Below are 13,120 nucleotides of genomic sequence, written 5' to 3' on the forward strand. Positions count from 1 at the left end.
GTAATTATCCATTTTGTCCTATACACTGTAACAATAGGGAAGCTGCCCTGCATAATCTATAAGTCCACAGAAGTGGCATGTAGAAATGAGGCCCCAGAACATGTGATATATTGCCAGGAAGGTCAGAATTTGTACTTTACAAAAATTTAAGATTGAAGATTCAAAAGGTTTATTCGTCATGTACACAGTTGTACACACACAACATGTAGTGGAATGTAACCCTGGTCACTCTGAGCAGCTGTGCATGATAAGAGAGTAACAAAATATAGAAAAAAATAATATGATAAAAAATATATGAAATGTTCAGCTGTACATAATCTATACATAAGTGATAGGTAAGAGGTATTTTGCTGTGCAATGTGCAAGAGGCCTGAGGTATGTGCCAATGATTTGGACAGTGTGAAGCAGTACTTAGAGGCATTGAGTATTGTCCTGATTTAGGAGCATTATGACCTGGGGGAAAAAGCTCCTCTTTAACCTTTCCATTCTGGGATGCATTTCCCAAGACCATAGTGGAGCAACACTGTTGTAACGTTGCGTAGTTCGAACTACAGTTCTTGAGCTGTAGTTAGAAGCTTAGTCCCGGGTAAATACATCAGCGATGGTGGAAAATGCAGTCTAATAAGGGTATAGTCACCGTGTAAGTAAGACATTTAATAATCTTTCATAACTAATAGGGAATAATTTAGCTCTACGATCACATATAATGTGAAGTTGTCTGAAAATTTAGTTTGAAACGTAATTGTTGTGTGGGTCTCTGGTCATAAGTACGGTAACTGTCGGTAGTGAGCAATAGGGACACCTTGCTGGGTGATGCGGGAAGAGTCCTCTGTGTGACCCATCTGTACGTTGACATCAAACTTCAACTCACCAGTGGCACTTGCACTCTCATCTAGCACATATTGTATGTTCTAGTCACTCTTTGACTTCTTCTCATGTTTAGAAACATGTCTGAACAGTTTTGAGTCATTGTGTTTAAATGATGACTACTGTATGGTGGCTGTGCTGAACTTCTGCAGCCTGTGTTTTCAATTTTGCATCAAAGTTCACCACAGTGCAAAATGTGTTTTGATTAATGGGAATGTGTTTAGAGTTTTGCTCAAATCTGCAAATTGTGTTTAAAGTTTCACCAAAAGAGTGATTGATTCAATAAATGAGTTTTGGCAATTGGAAGTTTTGTTCCAAGAATCAGGTTTAGTCTTTTAGCAATTCAGAAAAACTGTAACAGAAACATAAGGCAAGGTAAACTTTAACTTACAAAAGCTCTTTGGGGCGGTCAAACCAGATGTGTCCAGTTTGTACAGATACTGCACAGTTAGGGGTAAAATGCTGTTATGGGCAGGGTTAATCAATTGTACAGTTGTGCTTAAAATGGGAGTATAAAATCCTTCAAATACTACAAAAGTTATGTAAGAGAACTTTTGTTTTTTGTTTTGTAAACAAGTACACCTACTCTTACAGTTTTAGACTTAACAGGTTTTAAAGAATTTTGTATTATATTATATTATATTATATTACATTAACATGACTATAGCGAATGTCTGTCAGCCCCTTTTGACAGAATGGCCTTATAGCTATGTTTTCATAGAATCTGAGCCGGAAAAGTCAGATTGCTATGCCAAGAGTACAACTAATTTCAGATAATGCAAAAAACAGTGTTTGTGAAGTCATTTGAAGACTGAATTGTGTTACAGTGGAAAAAAAACACAACAGCACAATAAAGGGCAAGTGACTCAGGCAAAGTCAGTCAGAAGGGTGTGTGAACATGATTGGCAAACTGGGTGATAAGTATAATGATGAATGCCTGCTCACCAGTAAGTTTATGCTTATTTCCTTACAGTATCTCTTGAGGAGGCCTGCCAATGGTGTGGACAGTTTCAAAATAAAGATGGTGACTGGGTGAGGAAAATTACTGTAGTCATTTGATAGATGTGAAAATATGGCTACTTGTCCTATACTGTATGTTTTTAATCCCACTGTAGATACTCTGTGATGGATGCCAGAGGTGGCAACACCGTGTCTGTACTGGCATGACCAAGAGCCAATTCAAACACATAACAAATGTTAAATGGTATTGCACAGTTTGTGAAGAGGAGTCTTCTTTATAAAAATGCAGCCACACTACAGTAGTACGCAAAAGTCTGCAACCGCTTGTTAATTTAGAATTTTTTCCAACTTTTGACCTTTTACTTTTGACTCCTTCGTTGAGCCAATATATTTATTTGAAAACAGTGTTACAGGGGACACAGTAATGAAAATCAAGTTTTTATTCTAGCTTGGATTTACTTTTCTGAGTTTGTTTGTTAAAGCTCCCATGTCAACTGTCTTATTGAGTAATATGCGTAATGTACTTCTCTGGCCAAAGGTGCAAAATAAATGAGTATACTTCATATATAGTAGAACAGACATGTGTCAAGCTTTCTTCATGTTCGTGTAGGTGGCCTTGAAAAAGGACTTTTTGCGTCTCAGTGATGGCTCAGTATCTGGTGGGCCACACTTTGTTCTTCATCACCTGCCTGCACCGTGTTGGCATTGAGTGAACCAGTTTGATGAGGTGATCATGGCTGATAACATGATTCCAGGCTGCAATGAGTGACTCAATCAACTCATGTTTTGATTTTGGATGTCTCTTGGATATCTCCAAAGCCACCTTGTGCCACAAGTTCTCAATCGGATTCAGATCGGGAGATTGGGCAAGCCACTCAATTGATCGATGTTGTTCTGACGCTTCCAGTTGATTACCTGTTTGGAGCAATGGCACGGTGCATTGTCATCTTGGAACAGGAACCGGCCTTTAAACAGTTTCTGCACTGACGGCACCATACACTTTTGCAGTACTGTGATGTACTTGGTCCCACTTACCATTCCATCAAAGATGTGCAGATGTCCGACACCACTGGCAGCTATGCAGCCCCAGACCATGACCTTCAAAGGATGCTTCACAGTGAGGTTGAGGCACTCAGGCTTGAACTCCTCTCCAGGAAACCTCCTCACATAGGTGTCGGCCTGGCTACCAAACAGGCAGAAAGTGCTTTCATTGCCGGAAAGCACCTTTTCACATGGACCTTTCACATGTCCAGCGTGAGTTCTTCCGTGTCCAGTCAACCCGGTTGCACCTTTGGACATCAGTCATCAGTGGCTTGTTGCGTGCCTTGCAACCCTGCAGACCAAACTGCGGGAACCGGCAACAAACTGTTGATGAGGTGACACTGACATAACACGGTGAGGTTAACTTGTGACTTCTCAATGGAATGCGTCAAAGTACATGATCCTAGCATGATTTTGATGCATGTGGATGACCAGACTGAGGTGTCTCTGCCAACAAACTCGCTTTCTTCTCATGTACAATCTTTACAAGTGCTCTGTGACTGCAGCCGACTTTGTTAGTAATCTGACAGCATGAAAATCCATGAAAATTTGTTGTTCCAAGGAATATTTCTTAAATAATAGTTTATTTTCATTTTTAATTCTTCATTCTGCAAATGCGGATTTGTTTGTTTAATAAATGGTGGTGTTCAGAAATCTACAAAAAGTAATTTGAGAACATGGCAATTCACTACTTTTCATGGTTCAAGGGCCCATAAACATGCACTTATCTAGTTGAAGCTGGATTTGAACCAGCAACCTCTGGATTACAAGCCCACATACTTAGACTACTGAGCTATACACTTACACTGAACTAGCTTAAGTTGTAACTTTTCAAGTGGAATGAATTGCAATGTACCTGACTATAATACTCATTAAGGTCAGTTTATTTACAGTTCCTACTTTCAAGAGCCAGCCAGCCAATCTAATTAATTTTTAAGTATTTCTCCTATAATATGTAATACACGTTTAAGTTAATTTCCAGGTAAGCATTTCAGGCAAGGCAGTGCTCATTGACACAGATTATAAAGTTTGTTTCACTCTGCAGCTCCTGGACCTGCCCACTCTCCTGAAGACCAATAGCTCTGATGTATATTTGCATAGAATGACAGGGTACTGCCTTTGTTTTAACCTTTCACCATGATGGTGTTGAATAGGGCAACAGTATAAATACCCCAGAGACTTTAAGTAGTGACTGCATTTCAAACAATGGATCCTAGTAGGATCTATTAGTTTATGTTCCAATGGGGGTACTTGGGTGGTATCTTGAAAGATGTATGTCCATGAAATAATGAAAAAAAAAAAGTGTTTTCTCAATGCTTGTTTTCCTACTGCAGTCTCATAACAAGCCATCTCAGGCACAATAACTATGCACAGTTTATTTCTAGCAGCTGGAGTGATAATTTAGCCACTAACCACCCAATTTCCCTGTACATTAAACCTCCTTACCAGGCTAGATGAAAATTAACATCACACCCAAAATAGAGCATCTGCTTAAGTACCTAATAGAGTAGGACTTGTCATGGCATTCACATAATTTAAACCAGCAATAACTCCAATTGCTGACACAGATCCCTGACCAAAAAGCTATCACTCTGGGCCAACAAATAGGTACTACTACATGGAAGAGACTTACTGTATATCTGTGGCATTCCATTTTCAGTTGCGGTGGGTTTCTAAATTTGGGCTTCCAAAAATCAAGCCTAATAAAAAAATTTAAATATTAAATGAGCAAATTGATTTGATTTGTCCTTCTATCCCACCTTGTGATCTAAAAAGCAATGAGGTTGCCACACATAATATCAGCTCTATGGACAAGAAAGCAATAAAGACCTATGGACTTTTTCAGAAATTCACAATTTTTTGATTAAGAAGAAATTATTTTTCTGGCATATGTTATGTAATTGGTTGTATAATGTTGTTTATAATGGTTTGTACAAATAAAAAAATAAAAAATAAAAAAATAAAAAAAATATCAGCTCTATGGAAATACACTCCCATAGCCACTAGGGGAGCTCTCACCTTCTTTCACAATTGTGTTGTGCAGTCTAACAAATGGCCCTTAAGCCATGAACAGTAGTGAATGTAGTGAATTACTATGTTCTCACATTACTTTTTGTAGTTTTGTGAACAACACCATTTATTAAACAAATAAATATGCATTGGTAGAATGAAGAATTACAAATGAAAATAAACTATTATTTAAGAAATATTCCTTGGAACAACAAATTTTCATGGATTTTCATGCTGCCAGATTACTAACAAAGTCGGCTGCAGTCACAGAGCAGTTGTAAAGATTCTACAAAAGAAGAAAGTGAGTTTGGTGGCAGACACGCCTCGGTCTGGTCATCCACATGCATCAAAATCATGCTAGGATCATGCACTTTGACGCATTCCATTGAGCAATCGCAAGTTGACCTCACCTCAGCTACTGCGTGAGTGGTCAGACAGCTGCCATGTCAGTGTCACCTCATCAACAGTTTTGTCTGCGGGGTTGCAAGGCACGCAACAAGCCACTGATGACTGATGTCCAAAGGTGCAACCGGATTGACTGGACACGGAAGAAGTCACGCTGGACATGTGAAACGTGGGAAAAGGTGCTTTTCGGCAATGAAAGCACTTTCTGCCTGTTTGGTAGCCAGGCAGACACCTATGTGAGGAGGGTTCCTGGAGAGGAGTTCAAGCCTGAGTGCCTCAACCTCACTGTGAAGCATCCTTTGAAGGTCATGGTCTGGGGCTGCATGGCTACCAGTGGCGTTGGACGTCTGCACATCGTTGACGGCATGGTTAGTGGGACCAAGTACATCACAGTACTGCAAAAGTGTATGGTGCCGTCAGTGCAGAAGCTGTTTACAAGCTGGTTCCTGTTCCAAGATGACAATGCACCGTGCCATTGCTCCAAACAGGTGATCAACTGGAAGCGTCAGAACAACATCGATCAATTGAGTGGCTTGCCAAATCCCCCGATCTGAATCTCATTGAAAACTTGTGGCACAAGGTGGCTTTGGAGATATCCAAGAGACATCCAAAATCAAAACATGAGTTGATTGAGTCACTCATTGCAGCCTGGAACCATGTTATCAGCCATGATCACCTCATCAAACTGGTTCACTCAAAGCCAACATGGTGCAGGCAGGTGATGGAGAACAAAGTGTGACCCACCAGATACTGAGCCATCACTGAGACACAAAATGTCCTTTTTCAAGGCCACCTACAGGAACATGAAGAAAACTTGACGCATGTCTGTTCTACTATATAGTATTACTCATTTATTTTGCACCTTTGGCGAGAGAAGTACATTACGCAAATTACTCAAAAAGGCGATTGACATGGGAACTTTAACAAACTCAGAAAAGTAAAGCCAAGCTAGAATAAAAACTTGATTTTAATAGCCAACTGTGTCCCCTGTAACACTGTTTTCAAATAAATGCATTGGCTCAACGAAGGGGTTAAAAATAAAAGGTAAAAAAAAAATGCTAAATTAACAAGCGGTTGCAGACTTTTGCATACCACTGTAGTGTGGCTGCGTTATATAGCGAACACTTCTCTTCACAAGCTGTGCAATACCATTTAACATTTGTTATGTGTTTGAATTGGCTCTTGGTCATGCCAGTACAGACACGGTGTTGCCACCTCTGGCATCCATCACAGAGTATCTACAGTGGGATTAACAACATACAGTATAGGACAAGTAGCCATATTTTCCCATCTATCAAATGACTACATTAATTTCCTCACCCAGTCACCATCTTTATTTTGAAACTGTCCACACCATTGGCAGGCCTCCTCAAGAGATACTGTAAGGAAATAAGCATGAACTTACTGGTGAGCAGGCATTCATCATTATACTTATCATCCAGTTTGCCAAGCATGTTCACACACCCTTCTGACTGACTTTGCCTGAGTCACTTGCCCTTTATTGTGCTGTTGTGGGTTTTTTTCACTGTAACACAATTCAGTCTTCAAATGACTTTTACACATACCGTGTGATGTTATCTGTCATTGCAACCACACATCCATTCCTCTCACATTGTTTTTTGCATTATCTCAAATTAGTTCTACCCCTGATTTTTCAGGCTCAGAGTCTGTGAAAACATAGCTAAAAGGCCCTTCTGTCAAAAGGGGCTGACAGACATTCGCTATAGTCATGTTAATGTAATATAATATAATATAATATAATATAATACAAAATTCTTTAACACCTGTTAAGTCTAAAACTGTAAGAGTAGGTGTACTTGTTTACAAGACAAAAACAAAAGTTGTCTTGCATAACTTTTGTAGTATTTGAAGGATTTTATACCCCATTTTAAGCACAACTGTACAATTGATTAACCCTGCCCATAACAGCCTTTTTTCCCCTAACTGTGCAGTATCTGTATAAACTGGACACATCTGGTTTGACTGCCCCAAAGAGCTTTGGTAAGTTAAAGTTTACCTTGCCTTATGTTTCTGTTACAGTTTTTCTGAATTGCTAAAAGACTAAACCTGATTCTTGGAACAAAACTTCCAATTGCCAAAACTCATTTATTGAATCAATCACTCTTTTGGTGAAACTTTAAACACAATTTGCAGATTTGAGCAAAACTCTAAACACATTCCCATTAATCAAAACACATTTTGCACTGTGGTGAACTTTGATGCAAAATAGAAAACACAGGCTGCAGAAGTTCAGCACAGCCACCACACAGTAGTCATCATTTAAACACAATGACTCAAAACTGTTCACACATGTTTCTAAACATGAGAAGAAGTCAAAGAGTGACTAGAACATACAATATGTGCTAGATGAGAGTGCAAGTGCCACTGGTGAGTTGAAGTTTGACGTCAACGTACAGATGGGTCACACAGAGGATTCTTCCCGCATCACCCAGCAAGGTGTCCCTATTGCTCACTATCGACAGTTACCGTACTTATGACCAGAGACCCACACAACAATTACGTTTCAAACATTTTCAGACAACTTCACATTATATGTGATCGTAGAGCTAAATTATTCCCTATTAGTTATGAAAGATTATACAATTTTTTACTTACACGGTGACTGTATACCCTTCTTAGAATGCATTTTCCACTATCGCTGACGTATTTACCCGGGACTAAGCTTCTAACTACAGCTCGTGAGTTGTTTGAAATACGCAACTTAAGGACAGTGTTTGCGAACGTTCCTTCGAACTATGGTTTTGGGAAACGCACCACAGAACGGAAAGGTTAAGGAAGAGCTTTTTCCCCCAGGTCATAATGCTCCTAAATCAGGACAATACTCAATTCCTCTAGGTAGGCTACTGCTTCACCCTGTCCAAATCATTGGCACATACCTCAGGCCTCTTCCACATTGCACTTATATACCTCTTACCTATCACTTATAGATTATGTACAGCTGAACATTTCATATATTTTTTATTTTATTATTTTTCTTATTTTTTCTATATTTTGTTACTCTCTTATCATGCACAGCTGCTCAGAGTGACCAGGGTTACATTCCACTACATGTTGTATGTGTACAACTGTGTACGTGACGAATAAACCTTTTGAATCTTGAATCTTCAATCTTGAATTTTCGTAAAGTACAAATTCCGACCTTCCTGGCAGTATATCACATGTCCCAGGGCAGGATTTCTACGTGCCACTTCCGTGGACTTTTAGTTTAAGATTATAGATAGCAGCTTCCACATGGTTACAGTGTACAGGGCGAAATGCACATTTAGAAATCCTGCGCTGGGAACTTCCATTCACTTTCGTATAGTACAAATTGCGAGCTTTCCCGCAATATATCACATGTCCCAGCGCAGGATTTCTATGTTCCACTTCCGTGGACTTTTAGTTTAAGATTATGGATGGCGGTGTCTACATGGTTACAGTGTACAGGGCGAAATGCACATTTAGAAATCCTGCGCTGGGAACTTTCATGCATTTCCGTATAGTACACATTGCGAGCTTTCCGGCAATATATCACATGTCCCAGCGCAGGATTTCTATGTGCCACTTCCATGTTTCAATATAAGAGATGATTTGCAATATCCCTTTTCTTTTATTTATTTCGTGTATTAATTCTCATAAAATGGCTTGTAGAGTGGCAACCACGTTTCTAGGTAGATATTTCACAGGAGTGCTTTCAAGCTGTACAGTATAGCTGTACTTATATGCGAAAATTTAATCAGATAACACCAAAACAGTTCAATAGTGCTTGGATGTGAGATCTACAGAAATACAGAATTACAATAAAATAATGACATGTTTGGTGAAAGACATATTTATTTATTGATTTATTATGATTTATTTTATTCGTCAGGAACAGGCATCCATGAACAGTGACGTTGGTAGCCATGGACATCCACATATCTATCTGACGGGAAAAGAGAAGGAAAAAATGCAGATTATCCTCGACCAGAGAACGCTCAACAGATAACATATAGAACATTTTCACATGTTTAACAAATTAACAATGAAATTAATGTTAACATTAAGAACAATACGATTTCGGACATCCGTATTGTACTGGCTGCGCAGTTGCACCGCAATGCTGAGCTCCTCCTTTTGTTTACGTTCGGCGGAATCCGGCGGAATTCGCATTTTACCCTCACCCCACACAATCTGACAAACGATAAAAACCATTGTCCGAGAAGCGTCAAATTGAAAAATCCGAGGCTGACATTCAAGATTTTTCACCCACAGTTTTTGAGGTGAAAAACGGATTTTTTGAAAAATATAAAAAATAAAAGCGGCACCAAAAAATTGAGGCGGGCGGCCATGTAAAACAATTTTATTAATTTTAAGTGGCCTTAAGGTCCGTGTACGTGAGTATAATTCAACTTTAGACGGAAAAAACAAAAACGAAAAAACGGGCCGTTTTCTCCATTTCGACTAGACCAATCCCAAAGGGAAAGTTGGAAAACGGCTTATTTCGCGTTTATTAGTTGTCTGTCTTAACAGATCAGAAAATGCCTCGTATTCCGTTTGCCTGGAGGTAGGCGGGGTTATTGGTGTCCCTTCTGTCATTGGCCAGGTACATCGCGAAGACCACGCCCCCCCCACAAGATCGTTACAGAATATGAGTTTCGGGTCTCCCCTGACTGCAGGGGTATCTGAGAGTCTCTTAATGCTGTCATTGAGGAATTCCTAGCTCGCCTGTGAATTAAAGCAGTCTTTAAAACAAAGACGACGTTTCAATCATGCTTCAAAAAAACCTTATAGGGAGCCCCAAGTAATGCATTAACCGGTGCTCTCCGATTCCTAATGGGTAGCCACGGATCTGCAATCCATACCCACGTGCACGGTTTCACTATAGCTGCAAAAAGATTTGCATTTGAATTTTTCTTCGGAGAACATTGAATGGAGCAAGCATGGTATTGGGTCGAATATTGTTGGAGCACGCCGTCTCCACCGGGTCCGTGGATGAGAAGAGATTCACAGCTGACACGGGGAGAAGTTGCAAATCACCGGTTTATTCTCTTGACTGATTATAATCAGGGAGCGGCCGTCTGACATACATTCAGCATGTACAGGAGGAGGCTCTGCCATATGTATCAGCTGTATCCCTTTTAAAACCCTTTGGGCATCTCCCCCCCCCCCTTTCTCGGTACTTTCTGTCTACGTGACAACCACATGTTTGACACTTGCCCTTGTTAGCCGGCTCGTAGTTGTCCTTCTGGAAGGCTAAAAGATAAGTACAGTAAAAGAGATGATTGACAAACTTATCATATAGGGGTGTGGATTAAGGGAGAAAACAACGAAGGTGAATCATGGTTGAGGGAATGATGATGCTTAAGTGGTGAGATATTGTTACTCAATAAGAAAATGTATAAAAATTGGTGTAAAACAGTATTGGTTACACTTTGTGTTCGGCCTTGATTGTAACTTCATTGTTGCAGTAAAGACTTAATTTGGATCTATACCAGCGGCTTCTGACTTTTGATTTGGCGGGGAAGGAAAAACCACGTGCGACATTAGAACATATTACAGCCGGAAAACTGAATATGGAATGAGGCTTACTTCGCGGTGTAACAAGAAAGTCTTTGTAAGACATTCTAGGAATTAAGTAGATTTTTATGAACTGTGTTCGCCGTTCCGTAAAACTTTTTCTGAAACACTTATTCAATGGAGGTTTTAAATGAGCAGGCAGACGACTTCATTACGGAGCCCGAGAAGTTCCAGAAAATATTATATTGTGCGCTAAGACCAAAAGTACCATTTTTGGGACTTCACGAGCTCCGAAGAAGTCATATTCGAGGACTAGAACTTAAATGTCATTATACACAATTAAGGCACACCTGCTGTCCATGACTGGCTGATATGACGCCACTGGGTTGGTCAGCACTGTGCGTAGCCTACCTTTAAATATTGTAAATTAATATGTGTATTCCTGTGTTTATGTTAATTGTAAATATCGTAGCACTGTAATGCATGTGTAATATTACTCTGTAGCCCGTGTCCTGTAAACCCCCTTTATTAAAATGATTCGACCCCTCGCCGCTGTACGTTTTTTTCCCTCTGTATGGGTCTGCTACATCAAAAACATTTTGTGGCATCAAGGTTGTGCAGTTTATATTATCTACTCTTTCCCCTCCTAAATAATTTATTTGTTTATTGGAATGTTTCTTGTTTAATACATTTACTTACTGCGTGGTTAGCTTATTATATGTTCATGTCAAATAAAAATAAAATCATATTTATGTATATGGATACGATTTGGTATTTTTAAAAGTTTTTTCCGACAATAGTTGCTGAAACAAAGTACGTGCATGTAGTATTTGAGGTCATCTTATATTTGGGTGAAACGGTATGCAAAATAATGGGAGACAATTCATGGTCAAAATACAACCTTGCTTTTATTCTAGATGCTTTCCAGATAATGTCCCTTTTAGACCGTATTATATATGACTATGTAGATATGCAAATGTAGATATGCAAATTACAACACAAAGCTATTGGCGACATTTGAACATGCGCTTGACCGCCTTTCCATCAAAAAGGCAACACGGAGTGATCGTCTGTCTTCGCGCGCAAAAACTATTGTCTTTAAAACTTGATTTCATCATGGACAGTTACAGTCTTATAAGAGGGAGCAGAACTGTTATGTTAAAAGAGGAAGACATGACTGTTGCAAAAATTGGAAGAATATTTCAGGTATGTGTGCTGAGTATGTTTTCTAGAAGTATTATTAGCTAGCTTTTTTTACTGTGTTTTAGTGGGAGATTTGGGGCTAACAGATTTTAATTTCTCTAATTCGTACTCAGCCACGATACTTGTTCATTAGCTGGCAATTATTGCAATTAATTTTATGTTTTTCCCCAGATTAAGTCGGACACAGTTTATTTAACGAGTGAAGAAAATATGGCCATCTTTGCATTTCAAGGAGACCGTTTCAGTAACATTGATCTTCGACACGGGGGGAGGTACCATGTTCACGGTGACCCTGTGGATCCATTAACATCCTCTGGCCGTAATGTTACAGCGAACCCTAATTTTAGCCTGCAAGTGCCGTCAGATCCAGTTAGGTTTACATACACCCAAAATCATGATTCACAAAGACCATCTGCTCCTAACCCAGCAATGAAGACGTTCAAAGGTGAGCAAATCCAACTCGCATCCAACTTGCATTCATGTTTTCCTCAAACCCTGCCTTGTGTGATATATTCTTTGTACACAATATGTTGGTAAGTTGGCCAGGCCTTAAGGCAGCAAAATAGTCCGTACCAAAACAAAATATTTTACTCAGCTGTCCAGAACACAGTTCCAGAAGACTGAAGACTGTGTCTAATTAGTGTCTTGTGTAATATTGCATAGATTGTTAGAAGAGCTTGTTACTGTACTACATCATTTGACCTTTGAAGTCCACACACTCCAGTAAATGCCTATGCACCCAGTTGCTGAGAAATATAAAATAATAAAAAATATATCGGATATGCTATAAAAGCGAGGGGTAGTAAATAAATAGTAAATTATGATTAATGAGATGTCATTTTGTGGATCTAGTAGGGACTATGATCTGGTGCACTTTAAACCAACGGATACGTGTTTAGATGCTTGTGAGGGCAGTCATATATGAACATTAGTCTTACCTAGAAGTAGTAAAGGCTTGACCTAATTTCAATTTCCATGCACGATGTAAAGGAAAGTATATTCCTTAATTTGCATATTTAAATGAATATTAAATATGCTGATTATTCTTTTTAAATTCACAGGACTGTGTTTTTGGCTGAAGCTAACCAAGGAAAGCTGCATCCAACCACCTCAATTGTGATTCACTTCAGGGAGG

The sequence above is a fragment of the Paramormyrops kingsleyae genome, chromosome 6, assembly GCF_048594095.1.
Source record: "Paramormyrops kingsleyae isolate MSU_618 chromosome 6, PKINGS_0.4, whole genome shotgun sequence".
Taxonomy (NCBI): domain Eukaryota; kingdom Metazoa; phylum Chordata; class Actinopteri; order Osteoglossiformes; family Mormyridae; genus Paramormyrops; species Paramormyrops kingsleyae.